Source organism: Carassius gibelio, chromosome B18 (assembly GCF_023724105.1).
Source record: "Carassius gibelio isolate Cgi1373 ecotype wild population from Czech Republic chromosome B18, carGib1.2-hapl.c, whole genome shotgun sequence".
In the NCBI taxonomy this organism is placed as follows: domain Eukaryota; kingdom Metazoa; phylum Chordata; class Actinopteri; order Cypriniformes; family Cyprinidae; genus Carassius; species Carassius gibelio.
In genome coordinates this window covers 25,704,624-25,725,511 of record NC_068413.1, presented here as the reverse complement: position 1 = coordinate 25,725,511, position 20,888 = coordinate 25,704,624, and the positions used below count along the sequence as shown (strand labels likewise).

Below are 20,888 nucleotides of genomic sequence, written 5' to 3'. Positions count from 1 at the left end.
ATATCTTCCAGATAGTACCGCCGCTCCCTATATGCAGAATACGCAGTCTTCGTAGGGCACCAACTCCCAGAGGGGGCACCATCCCAGTAGCTCAAAAAAAATAAAACATGCGCCATTCTCCCATCCGCGCTCGCGACCGCTCGGACATTTGCGGATGAATGTTCGTAATTGATGGATGGACATCTATGCCCGGGTAAAAGACATCAGCAATCCGGCACAGAGAAAAGAAAAATAAAGTAAAAAACAAAACAAAAACAGGCATAAAGTTGGCTTGACATTGGACATTCGAGAGTCTCAAATTTAGGGACCGTCTCTAAAGTTACATGTGATATTGTTATACACTTTTCTAACGTCAGTAGCATTTGAAGAGAATGACTTACAGTCATAAAAACAACTGTAATTGTTCATTTAGGTGTCAGCTACGATGCACAACTTATAATTTTTTTATATATATTAAAATAAAGTGTTACTAAAGTTATATATATTGTTCTGTGTATGTGATTTCAAAGTCTAGATGGGTCGGATTAACCCTTTAACTGCCATATCCCTTAAAATTTGATTGCCAGAGGGTTACTGTAAATGCTTATGCCCGCTGGGCACAGTTTTCCCGATGCCACCGGGGTGGCGTTGCACTGACGGCTTGAGCCCGCCATCGCTGCTTGCAGCTATATTTATTATTAGGGCTCAAGCCTGGAGGGCGAGAGCCCTATTGTTTTCCTTAGGATTATTTGTTATTATTAGGGCTCAAGCCTGGAGGGCGAGAGCCCTATTGTTTTCCTTAGGATTATTTGTTATTATTATTATTATTTTTCTTCAAGGTTTCGGGGGCTTTTGGGGCCCTTAACATGCTTAAAAAGTCTTGAAAATTGGCACACACATTGGAACCTGCGGCCATTAGGGCCGGGCAGAGACTGATACACGGGCGTGGCACAGGGGCTCTACAGCGCCCCCTGGAATACTGAGGGCCATATATCATACATACTTGCACGTAGATGCACGAAACTCGGTACACATGTAGATCTCATCAAACCAAACAACTTTCGTACTGCATGTCATAGGCTCCGCCCAACAGGAAGTTGGATATTTAGGGTTTAGTATTCATATTTTTCGTCAAAGTTGTGGGGGCTTTTGGGGTCCTTAACATACTCAAAAACTCTTGAAAATTTGCGCACACTTTGGAATCTGTGGCCTTTAGGAGCCTGCAGAGGCTGGGACCCGGGCGTGACACAGGGGCTCTACGGCGCCCCCTGGATCACAGTCAGAAATGTTGATGCATAGCTCACACATACTTGCACATATTAATATCAAACTCAGTACACATATAGATCTCATCGTGCTGAACAACTTTCGTATTGCATGTCATAGGCTCCGCCCAACAGGAAGTCAGATATTTAGAGTTATGTAAAAAGCGCATGCTCTGGAATTTGAAATACTTGTCATAGGGTTTTTTGCCGATTGACACCAAACTCGGTCAACATGATCTCAAGACATTGGGGATGAAAAATTGCCAGGGGATTTTTGATATCTCGAACGGTTTGCTCGTAGCGAGGCGTTGAATATATGGCGGGAATTGAGAAACAGGAAGTGTCTAATACCATCAACATACATTTCCTAATTGTAATCAAACTTCATCAGATTATTCATTGTATGATGTTGATCGCATATATGTGACTATTAGGAGTCAAAGTTATAGCGCCACCAACTGGCAGCAGGAAGTGTGTCATTTTCAAAATGCTTTGAATTCAGCATCTTATTTTTACTCGATGTGCTTCAAACTTCATCAGAATAATGTTAAAACACAGTCGATATAAATCTGCTGGGGGGATATTGATATCTAAAAATATTGTTGCCGTGGCAACATGTCAAACTGGAATACTTCTCAGGTGATTTTGAGGCATATAACATGCTTAGAATTTCATCAAACTCAGAACACATATCAGTATTAGTGACAGCTAGACACTGGCAAACGTTCATAAGAGGGCGTGGAAGAGGCACTCTATAGCGCCACCTTTTGTCAAACGTGAGGGGGTTAGTTTTAGCTACAGACACCAAACTCGGTACATAAATTGTTCTTATCAAGACGGACAACTTTCTAATTCACAGTCATCAGCTACGACCAACAGGAAGTCGGCTATTTTGATTTGAATGTGGATTGTTTTTTACATTTAGCTGTGAATTAATGCATACTGCTCAGAGGAGAGTAACACTATACACACCAAACTTGGCCTACTTGTTGAAAAAACCTTGAGGAACTTAAATTGTGAATGGGTTTTGGATAGCTTGGATGGTTTTGTCGTGGTGATTTTTTTAAATGACAATAAAGATGGAATTATTAATTTTCCTGCATTTTTAAATTCCAAACACTTCAAAACCTTTTTTCATACAGAAAAAAAGTTATTCTGAGTAAATATGCATAGTTTCATGACTTTACAACACTGTATGGATAACAGAAAATTAAAAAACTGTCAGACATCTCATCTCACTCTGTCCATCTGTTTGAGTGTGTGTGCTTAGACTTCCATTGTCTGAGAGAAATAGCGCCCCTACAGGTTCAGTTACCGGACTAAAAAAGGGAGGAGACTGTCTTTTGGTTTCACTTTTAAATCGGTTAAAATACAAATAAATACTTGGATTTAATTCAAACTGACAAGCTAAACCAACATATATGATTATTATCAGGTCAGGGCTCATTAATAATCGATGTGTGGTCAGTGATACGTGAGAAACACGAGAGATGAATCACCGCTCTGAGCAGGAGCGTGTGGAATGATGAGCTCAGAAAAAAACGAGTTTATTCTTGTTTTATAGCTATTAAAAATAAAGTATTGCAGCGATATCACACAATTCACCAATTAGAACACACCAAGAGCTAAATTAAGATGTTTTTGAACTGTTTGTGTGAAAATGAAATATTTTCAGCTGCCTTTCTGAAATCACTGCCTCCGATCAGCGCGCACAGTGTCACAAGTTCAAAACAAACGAATTTATTCTTGTTTAAGAGCTTTTTAAAATAAATTATTGCCATAAATGCACACAATACACCCATTATAACACAACGCGAGCTAAATGCAGGTGTTTGTGACCCGTTTATGTGCGCAAGACTATTTGAAAGCGAGACTGGCAGAATAACATATATCTCTGGAGCTGCAGGATTCTGCCTCTCGTCTTAAGAACGAACACATCACGGACAAGATTATTTCAAAATACATAATAGCTTGGCTAATATAAACGAAAACAGCCACGTGAACATAAACTGTTGAGAAATAAATCTGAAGTGGATCTACTGGATTTTAATATTAAGTGACCGCATAGCTGTTTCTGTCTTCAATTTTAATCTATATAAAAAATTTAACTCATTCATCTTGGCTGCTTTTTTAATGTGTGTACGTATTTATTTATTATTTTGCTCTAACAAGACTTAATCTATATTTAATTAAATCAATTAAATTTTATTTTACATTTGATTTGTCCATTTCTGCATCTAAACGCCTAAAAACCTAAAACATGCTCTATTATACTATTGTTAGCAATTTCTTTATCGTCCAATTTATCTGGTGTACACACTTTATTTTCATAATAAACCTGTTTGTTAGATTATACACAGTTACAGTGGTCTATAATTAATATTAACAGGTTTTATTCAAGCTGTTTAGAATGAATGCCGTAGACTAATTTTTTTAAAATGTAAATCCATACAGCTATAAATAGCTTGTTCTTGGTTTATAAGCACATTTATTAAAAAGGAGAGTAAAGGGTCAGTTATCTTCCTATGAAAAAAAATAAAAATAAAAATAAACAAACAACACAGGCCATAGCGATTTATTAAAGTAACATAAATACAATAGTTATTTTACTATATCTTTTAAATTTTTAATTCCAACTCTTCATAATTTTTTATATACGTAAAAGTCATCATTTGAAGGAAGCACAGTAAGTTTCATAGCTTTATCATTTTCAAGAGCCAGCATAAAATTAAAACTATCATAACATATAAATCAAGCTTGCAATTCTTAGTACCAATAATGGCCACCAGATGGAGCTATAGGATTACTTTTAAATAATTATTGTAGAAACAAGTATGATTTAAATCATTTATAGAAGTCTTTGAAAGAAAAATAATATGTATTTTATGTATTTTACTGATAAAATAACCCTCACTTAATTAGAATAACAAGCTGAAGTATTGTGAACTATATATTAAGAATAATTCTTTATAGGCTTTATGAACAGATACGTTTTGAGTGACTCTTGAAGGTTTAGCACCACATCCTCTTTTACCACTGTTTAAAGAATTAATCTTACAGAACAGGTGCGGATGAATTTTGGATAGCTTGAATGGTTTTGTTGTGGTGATTTTTTGAAATAACAGTAAAAAAGTAACCAGTAAATGTCTTTTATTTTTTTTAAGTGCAGCTTCTAAACACTTCAAAAAAAATTACACATAGAAGACAAGTCATTCTGAGGAAATATGCATAGTTTCATGACTATACAACACTATATGGATGATAGAAAATTAAAAAAACTATCATACATCTGATGTCACTCTGTCCCTCTGTCACTGTGGGTAATGTGTGTGTGTTTGTGTGTGTGTGTGTGTGTGTATTAAGTGAATTAGGTGTGAAACTATCAGACAGCATTTAGTCTCCAGCGCCAACATTTTACAGAACTGCCACTTTCCTGGAGTCTCAGAATTACAATGTGTCAGGTTCTGAGAGATCTAAGATTCCAAAAAATGATTTAATTAGAATACCATGAAGTATTGTGAAATACTAAATATTAAGACTTTATATATAGGCTTTATGAACCGATTAGAGTGACTCGTGAAGGACCAGCACCACCTCCTCTTGTCTGATGGTTTGAGGAATATTGTGGCGAGTGGGGCGGGGCCGAGAGGCGTGGGAACGAGGAGTGAGGCCAGGTGTAGTGATTGGAGATGAGCTACACCTGAGCCCCACCGCTAGTATCGAGTCCCACGTAGGAGATGGAAGGATATAAAACTGGAGTGACGACCGTGAAGGACGAGAGAGGACCAGGCCTGGGACATTATTTTAATGTGTGTGCTTTTTATTTATGCGCACCAGTCGGCCGTGAGGGGCTGGTGCGCCGTTTTGTATTTATTTTGGATATTAAAGTGCTTTTTGATTGTGCGCCGGTTCCCGCCTCCTTCTTCCCGATGAATATGGAGATTTGTTTATTACAGTGGTGCCGAAGCCCGGGAGAAGGAGGGACGCGCTGCTGAAGATCCCTCGCCGCTGTGGTGAATCCGCGGTGCCCTCGAGCAGGCGAGGTATGTGCCGCCAGGGATGCTCGAGGCGGTGGGCTGGAGCGAGTTGCCGGGGACGGGCGAGCTTGCTGCCGACCGCCCACGACAAGGAGGGGCGGCTGCCGTCCGTGAGGGAGCGGAGGAGTCGGCGCCGTTCGCCAGGGGGCCGGAGCCTGCCGCCTCCGTGACGGAATCCGGAGGGGCAGGGAACGGGGGACTCCTGCCGCTGCCCAAAATCGGAGGAGCCGTCGCCGTCCATCGGGCGGCGGAGGAGTGTCGCGCCGTCCGCCGAGGGCCGTCCAGTGCCACCGCCAGGCACCGCGGAGGAGATCACCCAGCTGGTGGAGGGCCGAGCAGCAGTGCGTCTGGGAACCGGATTTTTTTTTTTTTTTTTTCTCTCTCCCCTCTCTCGTCCTTGTCGCTCCTCCTTCCATCTCCTTTTCTCTCGCCTCGTCTGTCCTACCCCCAGGTTCCTGCAGGTCCCCGTGAGCGGTCCCCCCCGGAGGGAAGGGGGGGGGGGAGTAGAGCGCAGTCTCGAGGGTACCCCCCGGCCTGCGAGGGGCGATGGGGGTATGTGGCGAGTGGGGTGGGGCCGAGAGGCGTGGGAACGAGGAGTGAGGCCAGGTGTAGTGATTGGAGATGAGCTACACCTGAGCCCCACCGCTAGTATCGAGTCCCACGTAGGAGATGGAAGGATATAAAACTGGAGTGACGACCGTGAAGGACGAGAGAGGACCAGGCCTGGGACATTATTTTAATGTGTGTGCTTTTTATTTATGCGCACCAGTCGGCCGTGAGGGGCTGGTGCGCCGTTTTGTATTTATTTTGGATATTAAAGTGCTTTTTGATTGTGCGCCGGTTCCCGCCTCCTTCTTCCCGATGAATATGGAGATTTGTTTATTACAGTGGTGCCGAAGCCCGGGAGAAGGAGGGACGCGCTGCTGAAGATCCCTCGCCGCTGTGGTGAATCCGCGGTGCCCTCGAGCAGGCGAGGTATGTGCCGCCAGGGACGCTCGAGGCGGTGGGCTGGAGCGAGTTGCCGGGGACGGGCGAGCTTGCTGCCGACCGCCCACGACAAGGAGGGGCGGCTGCCGTCCGTGAGGGAGCGGAGGAGTCGGCGCCGTTCGCCAGGGGGCCGGAGCCTGCCGCCTCCGTGACGGAATCCGGAGGGGCAGGGAACGGGGGACTCCTGCCGCTGCCCAAAATCGGAGGAGCCGTCGCCGTCCATCGGGCGGCGGAGGAGTGTCGCGCCGTCCGCCGAGGGCCGTCCAGTGCCACCGCCAGGCACCGCGGAGGAGATCACCCAGCTGGTGGAGGGCCGAGCAGCAGTGCGTCTGGGAACCGGATTTTTTTTTTTTTTTTTCTCTCTCCCCTCTCTCGTCCTTGTCGCTCCTCCTTCCATCTCCTTTTCTCTCGCCTCGTCTGTCCTACCCCCAGGTTCCTGCAGGTCCCCGTGAGCGGTCCCCCCCGGAGGGAAGGGGGGGGGGGGAGTAGAGCGCAGTCTCGAGGGTACCCCCCGGCCTGCGAGGGGCGATGGGGGTATGTGGCGAGTGGGGCGGGGCCGAGAGGCGTGGGAACGAGGAGTGAGGCCAGGTGTAGTGATTGGAGATGAGCTACACCTGAGCCCCACCGCTAGTATCGAGTCCCACGTAGGAGATGGAAGGATATAAAACTGGAGTGACGACCGTGAAGGACGAGAGAGGACCAGGCCTGGGACATTATTTTAATGTGTGTGCTTTTTATTTATGCGCACCAGTCGGCCGTGAGGGGCTGGTGCGCCGTTTTGTATTTATTTTGGATATTAAAGTGCTTTTTGATTGTGCGCCGGTTCCCGCCTCCTTCTTCCCGATGAATATGGAGATTTGTTTATTACAAATATATCTTCCAGAATCCAGGATTAAGATTTAGGAGCTCATTTTTATTCCACCTCCTTTCCTGAAAGTCTGTTTTGCAGAATTGACTAAAAATTAATCTTCACATTAATTCCTAATTATTTTGCAATTCTTTTTGTCAGTTCTTCTTGACCTGTTTTTTTCTTCTTCTTTTCTGACCTCATGACCCAGTCAGCATTTTTGTACAATGGTCAAGTCTTAACTTATCAATTTCTGTATTGCATTTGGGTTTGATATTTCTCATGGGTATTTCATAATTTTCGACTTTGAGTTAAAACAGTTTGAGTTAAAACTCTTTTTTAGCGCATTTCATCTGTAAAAGAAAACATGCCTTATAATTCTGCACACATGAATATAAGGAGTTTTTCTCTTCCAGCTTTCCTGGACTATTGTATAGCACTCATAAATGATTAAATAAAAAATAATGGTAGTTATTAAGATTGATATGGTTTGGAATTGGTAAAATGTGCTTTGAAAAAAATCACAATAAAACAATGTTTTAATGTTTAAGTTTGGAATATTAACTGACATGAATGAATGCTATATAAATATTGTTCATGTTAACATAATGTTTATCAATGAAATCTTATTGTAAAGTGTTACTAAATAAATAAATAAATAAATATATATATATATATATATTGTTCTGGGAATGTGATTTTAAAGTCTAGATGATTCGGATTAACCCTTTAACTGCCATATCCTTTAAAACTTCACTGCCAGAGGGATATTGTGAATGCATGTGCCCGCTGGGCACAGTTTACCTGATGCCACCGGGGTGGCGATGGCATTGGTGGCTTGAGCCCGCCATCGCTGCTTGCAGCTATATTTATTATTATTATTATTTATTATTATTATTTTTCTTCAAGGTTTCGGGGGCTTTTGGGGCCCTTAACATGCTTAAAAAGTCTTGAAAATTGGCACACACATTGGAACCTGCGGCCATTAGGGCCGGGCAGAGACTGATACACGGGCGTGGCACAGGGGCTCTACAGCGCCCCCTGGAATATGGAGGGCCATATATCATACATACTTGCACGTAGACGTACGAAACTCGGTACACATATAGAACTCATCAATACAAACAACTTTCGTATTGCATATCATAGGCTCCGCCCAACAGGAAGTTGTCTATTTGGGGTTTATTATTCATATTTGTCGTCAAATTTGTGGGGGCTTTTGGGGTCCTTAACATACTCAAAAACTCTTGAAAGTTTGCGCACACTTTGGAATCTGTGGCCTTAAGGAGCCTGCAGAGGCTGGGACACGGGCGTGGCACAGGGGCTCTACAGCGCCCCCTGGAACACAGTCATAAATGTTGATGTATAGCTCACACATACTTACACGTATTAATATGAAACTCAGTACACATATAGATCTCATCGTGCCGAACAACTTGCGTATTGCATGTCATAGGCTCCGCCCAACAGGAAGTCAGCTATTTAGAGTTATGTAAAAAGCGCATGCTCTGGAATTTGAAATACTTGTCATAGGTTTTTTACTCGATTGCCGCCAAACTCGGTCAACATGATCTCAAGACACTGGGGATGAAAAATTGCCAGGGGATTTTTGATATCTCAAACGGTTTGCTCGTGGCGAGGCTTTGAAATTATGGCGAGAAATGAGAAACAGGAAGTGTCTAATACCATCCACATACATTTCCTAATTTTAATCAAACTTCATCAGATTATTCATTGTATGATGTCGATCGCATATATGTGACTATTAGGAGTCAAAGTTATAGCGCCACCAAGTGGCAGCAGGAAGTGTGTCATTTTCAAAATGCTTTGAATTCAGCATCTTATTTTTACTCGATTTGCTTCAAACTTCATCAGAATAATGTTAAAACACAGCCGATATAAATCTGCAAGGGGGATATTGATATCTAAAAATATTGTTGCCGTGGCAACATGTCAAACTGGAATACTTCTCAGGTGATTTTGAGGCATATAACATACTTAGAATTTCATCAAACTCAGAACACATATCAGTATTAGTGACAGCTAGACACTGGCAAAATTTCATAAGAGGGCATGGAAGAGGCACTCTATAGCGCCACCTTTTGTCAAAAGTGGGGGGGTTAGTTTTAGCTACAGACACCAAACTCAGTACAAAAATTGTTCTTATCAAGATGGACAACTTTCTAATTCACAGTCATCAGCTACGACCAACAGGAAGTCGGCTATTTTGATTTGAATGTGGATTGTTTTTTACATTTAGCTGTGAATTAATGCATACTGCTCAGAGAAGAGTAACACTATACACACCAAACTTGGTGTACATGTTGAAAAAACATTGAGGAACTTAAATTGTGACTGGGTTTTGGATAGCTTGGATGGTTTTGTCGTGGGGATTTTTTTAAATGACAATAAAGATGGAATTATTAATTTTCCTGCATTTTTAAATTCCAAACACTTCAAAACCTTTTTTCATACAGAAAAAAAGTTATTCTGAGTAAATATGCATAGTTTCATGACTTTACAACACTGTATGGATAACAGAAAATTAAAAAACTGTCAGACATCTCATCTCACTGTGTCCCTCTGTTTGAGTGTGTGTGCTTAGACTTCCATTGTCTGAGAGAAATAGCGCCCCTACAGGTGCAGTTACCGGACTAAAAAAGGGAGGAGACTGTCTTTTGGTTTCACTTTTAAATCGGTTAAAATACAAATAAATACTTGGATTTAATTCACACTGACAAGCTAAACCAACATATATGATTATTACCGGGTCAGGGCTCATTAATAATTGATGTGTGGTCAGTGATACGTGAGAAACACGAGAGATGAATCACCGCTCTGAGCAGGAGCTTGTGGAATGATGAGCTCAGAAAAAAACGAGTTTATTCTTGTTTTATAGCTATTTAAAATAAAGTATTGCAGCGATATCACACAATTCACCAATTAGAGCACACCAAGAGCTAAATTAAGATGTTTTTGATCTGTTTGTGTGAAAATGAAATATTCGCGGCTGCCTATCTGAAATCACTGCCTCCGATCAGCGCGCACAGTGTCACAAGTTCAAAACTAACGAATTTATTCTTGTTTAAGAGCTTTTTAAAATAAATTATTGCCATAAATGCACACAATACACCCATTATAACACAACACGAGCTAAATGCAGGTGTTTGTGACCCGTTTAAGTGTGCAAGACTATTTGAAAGCGCGACTGGCAGAATAACATATATCTCTGGAGCTGCAGGATTCTGCCTTTCGTCGTAAGAACGAACACATCACGGACAAGATTATTTCAAAATACATAATAGCTTGGCGAATATAAACGAAAACAGCCACGTGAACATAAACTGTTGAGTATTAAATCTGAAGTGGATCTACTGGATATTAATATTAAGTGACCCCATATACCAGCTGCTTCTGTCTTCAATTTAAATCTATATAAAAAAATAAACTCATTCATCTTGGCTGCTTTTTTAATGTGTGTACGTATTTATTTATTATTTTGCTCTAACAAGACTTAATCTATATTTAATTAAATCAATTACATTTGATTTTACATTTGATTTTTCCATTTCTGCATCTAAACGCCTAAAAACCTAAAACATGCTCTATTATACTATTGTTAGCAATTTCTTTATCGTCCAAGTTATCTGGTGTAGACGCTTTTATTTTCATAATAAACTCGTTTGTTAGATTATACACAGTTATAGTGGTCTATAATAAATATTGACAGGTTTTATTCAAGCTGTTTAGAATGATTGCCGTAGGCAAATTTTTAAAAATGTAAATCCCCCCCCCCCCCCCCCCAAAAAAAAAATGTAAATAAATAAAAAAACATTGGAAAAGAATAACTTGTACTTTTTTATGCATTTTGTATAGTTTCATAGTTTATGCATTATAGTTATAAAAACAAACAAATTTAGCCACTCACATAGAAATCTTAGGCCTTATCCTTTTCTGACAGTTTTAGGGATTTTTAAAAATCCTAAAAAACCTTATTTGTGCTGCAAATAATAATTTCAAACTAATTTGATACTGACTTCTGACATCCTGTGACATGATATTTATTTGAATTTACATAATCTCATGGATGTAACAGTAAATCTGTTCAGCTCACAGATCAATGCTAAGCTGTAATGCAAGCAGAACTTTCACAAATGCTTGTAGGTCAATAAAATCATTACAAAACATTTACAAATCATTTAAGGGATTTGATAACACTGTAAAATAATGTCTAATTTGTTAACATTAGCAAATGCATTGATAACACTTTATAAAACTGCACTCATTAGTAAATAGTCAGTTCATGCTTCATAAAGCCTTGTCCCAATATTAATAGTCAGTAGTAAGCAGTTTATAAATACAGCTATAAATAGCTCATTTATTAAAAAGGAGAGTAAAGGGTCAGTTATCTTCCTATGAAAAATAAAAAAAATAAAAATAAACAAACAACAACACTGATTGATACAGAACTCAGAAATGTTATTGTGGATTTATGATAAACTCAGCCTGTAAATGAATTCATTCTCCTCCAAGAAGACACAAGTAGTTCACACCAAACTTTTTTAACATGAAGCCATATACTGAAGATGTTAAATTGCGAATGGGTTTAGGATACCTTAAATGGTGTGGCCATAGAGATTTATTAAAGTAACATAAAAAAATACCATAGTTATTTTACTATATCTTTAAAATTTTTAATTCCAACTCTTCATAATTTTTTATATACGTAAAAGTCATCATTTGAAGGAAGCACAGTAAGTTTCATAGCTTTATCATTTTCAAGAGCCAGCATAAAATTAAAACTATCATTACATATAAATCAAGCTTGCAATTCTTAGTACCAATAATGGCCACCAGATGGAGCTATAGGATCACGTTTAAATAATTATTGTAGAAACGAGAATGATTTAAATCATTTATAGAAATCTTTCAAAGAAAAATAATATGAATTTTATGTATTTTACTGATAAAATGACCCTCACTTTATTAGAATAACAAGCTGAAGTATTGTGAACTGTATTTTAAGAATAATTCTTTATAGGCTTTATGGACAGATAAGTTTTGAGTGACTCTTGAAGGATCAGCACCACATCCTCTTTTACCACTGTTTAAAGATTGTATCTTACAATACAGGTGCGGATGAATTTTGAATAGCTTGAATGGTTTTGTCGTGGTGATTTTTTGAAATAACAGTAAAAAAGTAACCAGTAAATGTCTTTTATTTTTTTAAGTGCAGCTTCTAAACACTTCAAAAAAATGTACACATAGAAGACAAGTCATTCTGAGGAAATATGCATAGTTTCATGACTATACAACACTATATGGATGATAGAAAATTAAAAAACTATCATACATCTGATGTCACTCTGTCCCTCTGTCACTGTGGTTAATGTGTGTGTGTGTGTGTGTGTGTGTGTGTGTGTGTGTGTATGTGTGTGTGTGTGTGTGTGTTAAGTGAATTAGGTGTGAAACTATCAGGGAGCATTTAGTCTCCAGCGCCAACATTTTACAGAACTGCCACTTTCCTGGAGTCTCAGAATTACAATGTGTCAGGTTCTGAGAGATCTAAGATTCCAAAAAAATGATTTAATTAGAATACCATGAAGTATTGTGAAATACTATATATTAAGACTTTATATATAGGCTTTATGAACAGATTGGAGTGACTCGTGAAGGACCAGCACCACCTCCTCTTGTCCGATGGTTTGAGGAATATATCTTCCAGAATCCGGGATTAAGATTTAGGAGCTCATTTTTATTCCACCTCCTTTCCTGAAAGTCTGTCTTGCAGAATTGACTAAAAATTAATCTTCACATTAATTCCTAATTATTTTGCAATTTTTTTTGTCAGTTCTTCTTGACCTGTTTTTTTTTTTCTTCTTCTTTTCTGACCTCATGACCCAGTCAGCATTTTTGTACAATGGTCGAGTCTTAACTTATCCATTTCTGTATTGCATTTGTGTTTGATATTTCTCATGGGTATTTCATAATTTTCGACTTTGAGTTAAAACAGTTTGAGTTAAAACTCTTTTTTAGCGCATTTCATCTGTAAAAGAAAACAGCCTAATAATTCTGCACATGAATATAAGGAGTTTTTCTCTTACAGCTTTCCTGGACTATTGTATAGCACTCATAAATGATTAAATAAAAATAATGGTAGTTATTAAGATTGATATGGTTTGGAATTGGTAAAATGTGCTTGGAAAAAAATCACAATAAAACAATGTTTTCATGTTTAAGTTTGGAATATTAACTGACAAATTAATGCTATATAAATATTGTTCATGTTAACATAATGTTTATAAATGAAATCTTATTGTAAAGTGTTACTAAATATATATATATATGTTTGGGGAATATATATATATATTGTTCTGTGAATGTGATTTTAAAGTCTAGATGATTCGGATTAACCCTTTAACCGCCATATCCTTTAAAACCTCACTGCCAGAGGGATAATGTGAATGCATGTGCCCGCTGGGCACAGTTTACCTGATGCCACCGGGGTGGCGATGGCATTGGTGGCTTGAGCCCGCCATCGCTGCTTGCAGCTATATTTATTATTTATTATTATTATTTTTCTTCAAGGTTTCGGGGGCTTTTGGGGCCCTTAACATGCTTAAAAAGTCTTGAAAATTGGCACACACATTGGAACCTGCGGCCATTAGGGCCGGGCAGAGACTGATACACGGGCGTGGCACAGGGGCTCTACAGCGCCCCCTGGAATGCTGAGGGCCATATATCATACATACTTGCACGTAGACGCACGAAACTCGGTACACATATAGAACTCATCAATACAAACAACTTTCGAATTGCATATCATAGGCTCCGCCCAACAGGAAGTTGGCTATTTGGGGTTTATTATTCATATTTGTCGTCAAAGTTGTGGGGGCTTTTGGGGTCCTTAACATACTCAAAAACTCTTGAAAGTTTGCGCACACTTTGGAATCTGTGGCCTTAAGGAGCCTGCAGAGGCTGGGACCTGGGCGTGGCACAGGGGCTCTACAGCGCCCCCTGGAACACAGTCATAAATGTTGATGTATAGCTCACACATACTTGCACGTATTAATATGAAACTCAGTACACATTTAGATCTCATCGTGCCGAACAACTTGCGTATTGCATGTTATAGGCTCCGCCCAACAGGAAGTCAGCTATTTAGAGTTATGTAAAAAGCGTATGCTCTGGAATTTGAAATACTTGTCATAGGTTTTTTACTCGATTGCCGCCAAACTCGGTCAACATGATCTCAAGACACTGGGGATGAAAAATTGCCAGGGGATTTTTGATATCTCGAACGGTTTGCTCGTGGCGAGGCGTTGAAATTATGGCGAGAAATGAGAAACAGGAAGTGTCTAATACCATCCACATACATTTCCTGATTTTAATCAAACTTCATCAGATTATTCTTTGTATGATGTCGATCGCATATATGTGACTATTAGGAGTCAAAGTTATAGCGCCACCAACTGGCAGCAGGAAGTGTGTCATTTTCAAAATGCTTTGTATTCAGCATCTTATTTTTACTCGATTTGCTTCAAACTTCATCAGAATAATGTTAAAACACAGCCTATATTAATCTGCTAGGGGGATATTGATATCTAAAAATATTGTTGCCGTGGCAACATGTCAAACTTGAATACTTCTCAGGTGATTTTAAGGCATATAACATACTTAGAATTTCATGAAATTCAGAACACATATCAGTATTTATGATAACTAGACACTGGCAAAAGTTCATAAGAGGGCGTGGAAGAGGCACTCTATAGCGCCACCTTTTGTCAAAAGTGGGGGGGTTAGTTTTAGCTACAGACACCAAACTCGGTACAAAAATTGTTCTTATCAAGACGGACAACTTTCTAATTCACAGTCATCAGCTACGATCAACAGGAAGTCAACTATTTTGATTTGAATGTGGATTTTTTTTTACATTTAGCTGTGAATTAATGCATACTGCTCAGAGGAGAGTAACACTATACACACCAAACTTTGTCTACATGATGCCAAAACATTTTAAACAACTTAAATTGCCAAAGGATTTTGGATAGCTTGAACGGTTTTGTCGTGGTGATTTTTTTAAATGACAGTAAAAATGGAATTATTAATTGTCCTGCATTTTTTAATTCCAAACACTTCAAAACCTTTTTTCATACAAAAAAAAAGTCATTCTGAGTAAATATGGATAGTTTCACGACTTTACAACACTGTATGGATAACAGAAAATTAAAAAACTGTCAGACATCTCATCTCACTCTGTCCCTCTGTTTGAGTATTATGTGCTGAGACTTACATTGTCTGAGAGAAAATGCGCCCCTACAGGTTCAATTCCTGAAAGGGAAATTCGACTGAAAGGGAGGAGACTCTTTTTTAGTTTCATTTTTAAATCGGTTAAAATACAAATAAATACTTAGATTTAATTCACACTGACAAGCTAAACCAACATATATGATTATTACCGGGTCAGGGCTCATTAATAATTGATGTGTGGTCAGTGATACGTGAGAAACACGAGAGATGAATCACCGCTCTGAGCAAGAGCGTGTGGAATGACGAGCTCAGAAAAATGAGTTTATTTTTGTTTTATAGCTTTAACAAATAAAATATTAAAGCGATATCACACAATTCACCAATTAGAACACACCAAGAGCTAAATTAAGATGTTTTTGAACTGTTTGTGTGAAAATGAAATATTCGCGGCTGCCTATCTGAAATCACCGCCTCCGATCAGCGCGTACAGTGTCACAAGTTCAAAACAAACGAATTTATTCTTGTTTAAGAGCTTTTTCAAATAAAATATTGCCATAAATGCACACAATACACCCATTATAACACAAGAGCTAAATGCAGGTGTTTGTGACCCGTTTATGTGCGCAAGACTATTTGAAAGCGCGACTGGCAGAATAACATATATCTCTCGAGCTGCAGGATTCTGCCTTTCGTCGTACGAACGAACACATCAAGGACAAGATTATTTCAAAATACATAATAGCTTGGCTTATATAAACGAAAACAGCCACGTGAACATAAACTGTTGAGAATTAAATCTGAAGTGGATCTACTGGATTTGAATATTAAGTGACCGCATATACCAGCTGCTTCTGTCTTCAATTTTAATCTATATAAAAAATTAAACTCATTCATCTTGGCTGCTTTTTTAATGTGTGTACGTATTTATTTATTATTTTGCTCTAACAAGACTTAATCTATATTTAATTAAATCAATTACATTTTATTTTACATTTGATTTGTCCATTTTTGCATCTAAACGCCTAAAAACCTAAAACATGCTCTATTATACTATTGTTAGCAATTTCTTTATCGTCCAATTTATCTGGTGTACACACTTTTATTTTCATAATAAACTTGTTTGTTAGATTATACACAGTTATAGTGGTCTATAATAAATATTGACAGGTTTTATTCAAGCTGTGTAGAATGATTGCCGTAGGCTAATTTTTTAAAATATAAATCCAAAAAAAAAAAAAAAAATTAAATAAATAAAAAACATTGGAAAAGAATAACTTGTACTTTTTTATACATTTTGTATAGTTTCATAGTTTATGCATTATAGTTATAAAAACAAACAAATTTAGCCACTCACATAGAAATCTTAGGCCTTATCCTTTTCTGACAGTTTTAGGGATTTTTAAAAATCCTAAAAAATCTTATTTGTGCTGCAAATAATAATTTCAAACTAATTTGATACTGACCTCTGACATGATATTTATTTGAATTTACATAATCTCATGGATGTAACAGTAAATCTGTTCAGCTCACAGATCAAGACTAAGCTGTAATGCAAGCAGAACTTTCACAAATGCTTGTAGGTCAATAAAATCATTACAAAACACTTACAAATCATGTAAGGGATTTGATAACACTGTAAAATAATGTCTAATTTGTTAACATTAGCAAATGCATTGATAACACTTTATAATAACTGCACTCATTAGTAAATAGTCAGTTCATGCTTCATAAAGCCTTGTCCCAATATTAATAGTCAGTAGTAAGCAGTTTATAAATACAGCTATAAATAGCTCATTTATTAAAAAGGAGAGTAAAGGGTCAGTTATCTTCCTATGAAAAATAAAAAAAATAAAAATAAACAAACAACATCACTGATTGATACAGAACTCAGAAATGTTATTGTGGATTTATGATAAACTCTCAGCCTGTAAATGAATTCATTCTCCTCCAAGAAGACACAAGTAGTTCACACCAAACTTTTTTAACATGAAGCCATATACTGAAGATGTTAAATTGCGAATGGGTTTAGGATACCTTAAATGGTGTGGCCATAGAGATTTATTAAAGTAACATAAAAAAAAAAATACAATAGATATTTTACTATATCTTTAAAATTTTTAATTCCAACTCTTCATAATTTTTTATATACGTAGAAGTCATCATTTGAAGGAAGCACAGTAAGTTTCATAGCTTTATCATTTTCAAGAGCCAGCATAAAATTAAAACTATCATAACATATAAATCAAGCTTGCAATTCTTAGTACCAATAATGGCCACCAGATGGAGCTATAGGATTACTTTTAAATAATTATTGTAGAAACAAGTATGATTTAAATCATTTATAGAAATCTTTCAAAGAAAAATAATATGAATTTTATGTATTTTACTGATAAAATGACCCTCACTTTATTAGAATAACAAGCTGAAGTATTGTGAACTGTATATTAAGAATAATTCTTTATAGGCTTTATGGACAGATACGTTTTGAGTGACTCTTGAAGGATCAGCACCACATCCTCTTTTACCACTGTTTAAAGAATGTATCTTACAGTACAGGTGCGGATGAATTTTGGATAGCTTGAATGGTTTTGTCGTGGTGATTTTTTGAAATAACAGTAAAAAAGTAACCAGTAAATGTCTTTTATTTTTTTAAGTGCAGCTTCTAAACACTTCAAAAAAATGTACACATAGAAGACAAGTCATTCTGAGGAAATATGCATAGTTTCATGACTATACAACACTATATGGATGATAGAAAATTAAAAAACTATCATACATCTGATGTCACTCTGTCCCTCTGTCACAGTGGGTAATGTGTGTGTGTGTGTGTGTGTGTGTGTGTGTGTGTGCGTGTTAAGTGAATTAGGTGTGAAACTATCAGGGAGCATTTAGTCTCCAGTGCCAACATTTTACAGAACTGCCACTTTCCTGGAGTCTCAGAATTACAATGTGTCAGGTTCTGAGAAATCAAAGATTCCAAAAAATGATTTAATTAGAATACCATGAAGTATTGTGAAATACTATATATTAAGACTTTATATATATAGGCTTTATGAACAGATTATAGTGATTCGTGAAGGACCAGCACCACCTCCTCTTGTCTGATGGTTTGAGGAATATATCTTCCAGAATCCGGGATTAAGATTTAGGAGCTCATTTTTATTCCACCTCCTTTCCTGAAAGTCTGTCTTGCAGAATTGACTAAAAATTAATCTTCACATTAATTCCTAATTATTTTGCAATTATTTTTGTCAGTTCTTCTTGACCTGTTTTTTTCTTCTTCTTTTCTGACCTCATGACCCAGTCAGCATTTTTGTACAATGGTCAAGTCTTAACTTATCCATTTCTGTATTGCATTTGTGTTTGATATTTCTCATGGGTATTTCATAATTTTCGACTTTGAGTTAAAACAGTTTGAGTTAAAACTCTTTTTTAGCGCATTTCATCTGTAAAAGAAAACATGCCTAATGATTCTGCACACATGAATATAAGGAGTTTTTCTCTTCCAGCTTTCCTGGACTATTGTATAGCACTCATAAATGATTAAATACAAAATAATGGTAGTTATTAAGATTGATATGGTTTGGAATTGGTAAAATGTGCTTGGAAAAAAATCACAATAAAACAATGATTTAATGTTTAAGTGTGGAATATTAACTGACATGAATGAATGCTATATAAATATTGTTCATTTTAACATAATGTTTATAAATGAAATCTTATTGTAAAGTGTTACTAAATATATATATATATATATATATATATATATATATATATATATATATATATATATATATATATATATATTGTTCTGTGAATGTGATTTTAAAGTCTAGATGATTCGGATTAACCCTTTAACCGCCATATCCTTTAAAACCTCACTGCCAGAGGGATATTGTGAATCCATGTGCCCGCTGGACACAGTTTACCTGATGCCACCGGGGTGGTGATGGCATTGGTGGCTTGAGCCCGCCATCGCTGCTTGCAGCTATATTTTTTTGTTGCTTTTGCTAACATTGCTGTTTTCATTACAGCTTAAGAAATCTCTTAGGCCTTATCCTTTTCTGACAGTTTCAGGAATTAAAAACAAAATTCTAAAAATACTTATTTGTGCTGCAAATAATAATTTCAATCTCATTTGATACCGACCTATTCCATCCTGTGACATGACATTTATCTTAATTTACATAATCTCATGGATGTAACAGTAAAACTGTTCAGCTCACAGATGAAGACTAAGCTGTAATGCAAGCAGAACTTTCACAAATGCTTATAAGTCATTAAAGGATTTTATAACACTGTAAAATAATGTCTAATTTGTTAACATTAGTGAATGCATTGGTAACACTTTATAATAACTGCACTCATTAGTAAATAGTCAGTTCATGCTTTATAAAGTCTTGTCCCAACTTAAATAGTCATTAATAAGCAGCTTATAAATACAGCTATAAATAGCTTGATCTTGGTTTATAAGCACATTTATTAAAAAGGAGAGTAAAGGGTCAGTTATCTTCCTATGAAAAATAAAAAAATGTAAATAAACAAACAACAACACAGATTGATACAGAACTCAGAAATTTTATTGTGGATTTATGATCAAATCAGCCTGTAAATGAATCATACTCCTCCAAGAAGACACAAGTAGTTCACACCAAACTTTTTCAACATGATGCCAATATACTGAAGATGTTAAATTGCGAATGGGTTTAGGATACCTTAAATGGTGTGGCCATACTGATTTATTAAAGTAACATAAAAAAATACAATAGTTATTTTACTATTTTTAACATTCTTTATTCCAACTCTTCATAATTTTTTATATACGTAGAAGTCATCATTTGAAAGAAGCACAGTAAGTTTCATAGCTTTATCATTTTCAAGAGCCAGCTTAAAATTAAAACTATCATAACATATAAATCAAGCTTGCAATTCTTAGTACCAATAATGGCCACCAGATGGCGCTATATGATTACTTTTAAATAATTATTGTAGAAACAAGTATGATTTAAATCATTTATAGAAATCTTTCAAAGAAAAATAATATGTATTTTACTGATAAAATGACCCTCACTTAATTAGAATAATATGCTGAAGTATTGTGAAATACTGTGTATTAAGAATAATTCTTTATAGGCTTTATGGACAGATAAGTTTGGAGTGACTCTTGAAGGATCAGCACCACATCCTCTTTTACCACTGTTTATAGAATTTATCTTACAGAACAGGTGAATGAATTTTGAATAGCTTGAATGGTTTTGTCATGGTGATTTTTTGAAATAACAGTAAAAAAGGAACCAGTAAATTTCTTTTATTTTTTTAAGTGCAGCTTCTAAACACTTCAACAAAATGTACACATAGAAGTCATGCTGAGGAAATATGCATAGTTTCATGACTATACAACACTATATGGATGATATAAAATTAAAAAACTACCATACATCTGATGTCACTCTGTCCCTCTGTCACTGTGGGTAATGTGTGTGTGTGTGTGTGTGTGTTTGTGTGTTAAGTGTGTGTGTGTTA

At 37.1% G+C, this 20,888-nt stretch overlaps 1 protein-coding gene and 1 long non-coding RNA gene across 2 annotated transcripts in view; both read right to left on the bottom strand.

Annotated features, from left to right (window-relative positions):
- The window catches only part of LOC127977451 (uncharacterized), a 31,580-nt gene extending 18,322 nt beyond the window's left edge, over positions 1-13,258 (bottom strand). Inside the window, exon 1 of the long non-coding RNA XR_008158227.1 lies at positions 12,978-13,258. This is a non-coding gene — a long non-coding RNA (uncharacterized LOC127977451). The remainder of the gene's footprint in view (positions 1-12,977) is intronic.
- Positions 1-20,888, bottom strand: part of LOC127977424 (genetic suppressor element 1-like) — an 870,445-nt gene that overhangs the window by 725,472 nt on the left and 124,085 nt on the right. The window lies entirely within an intron of this gene.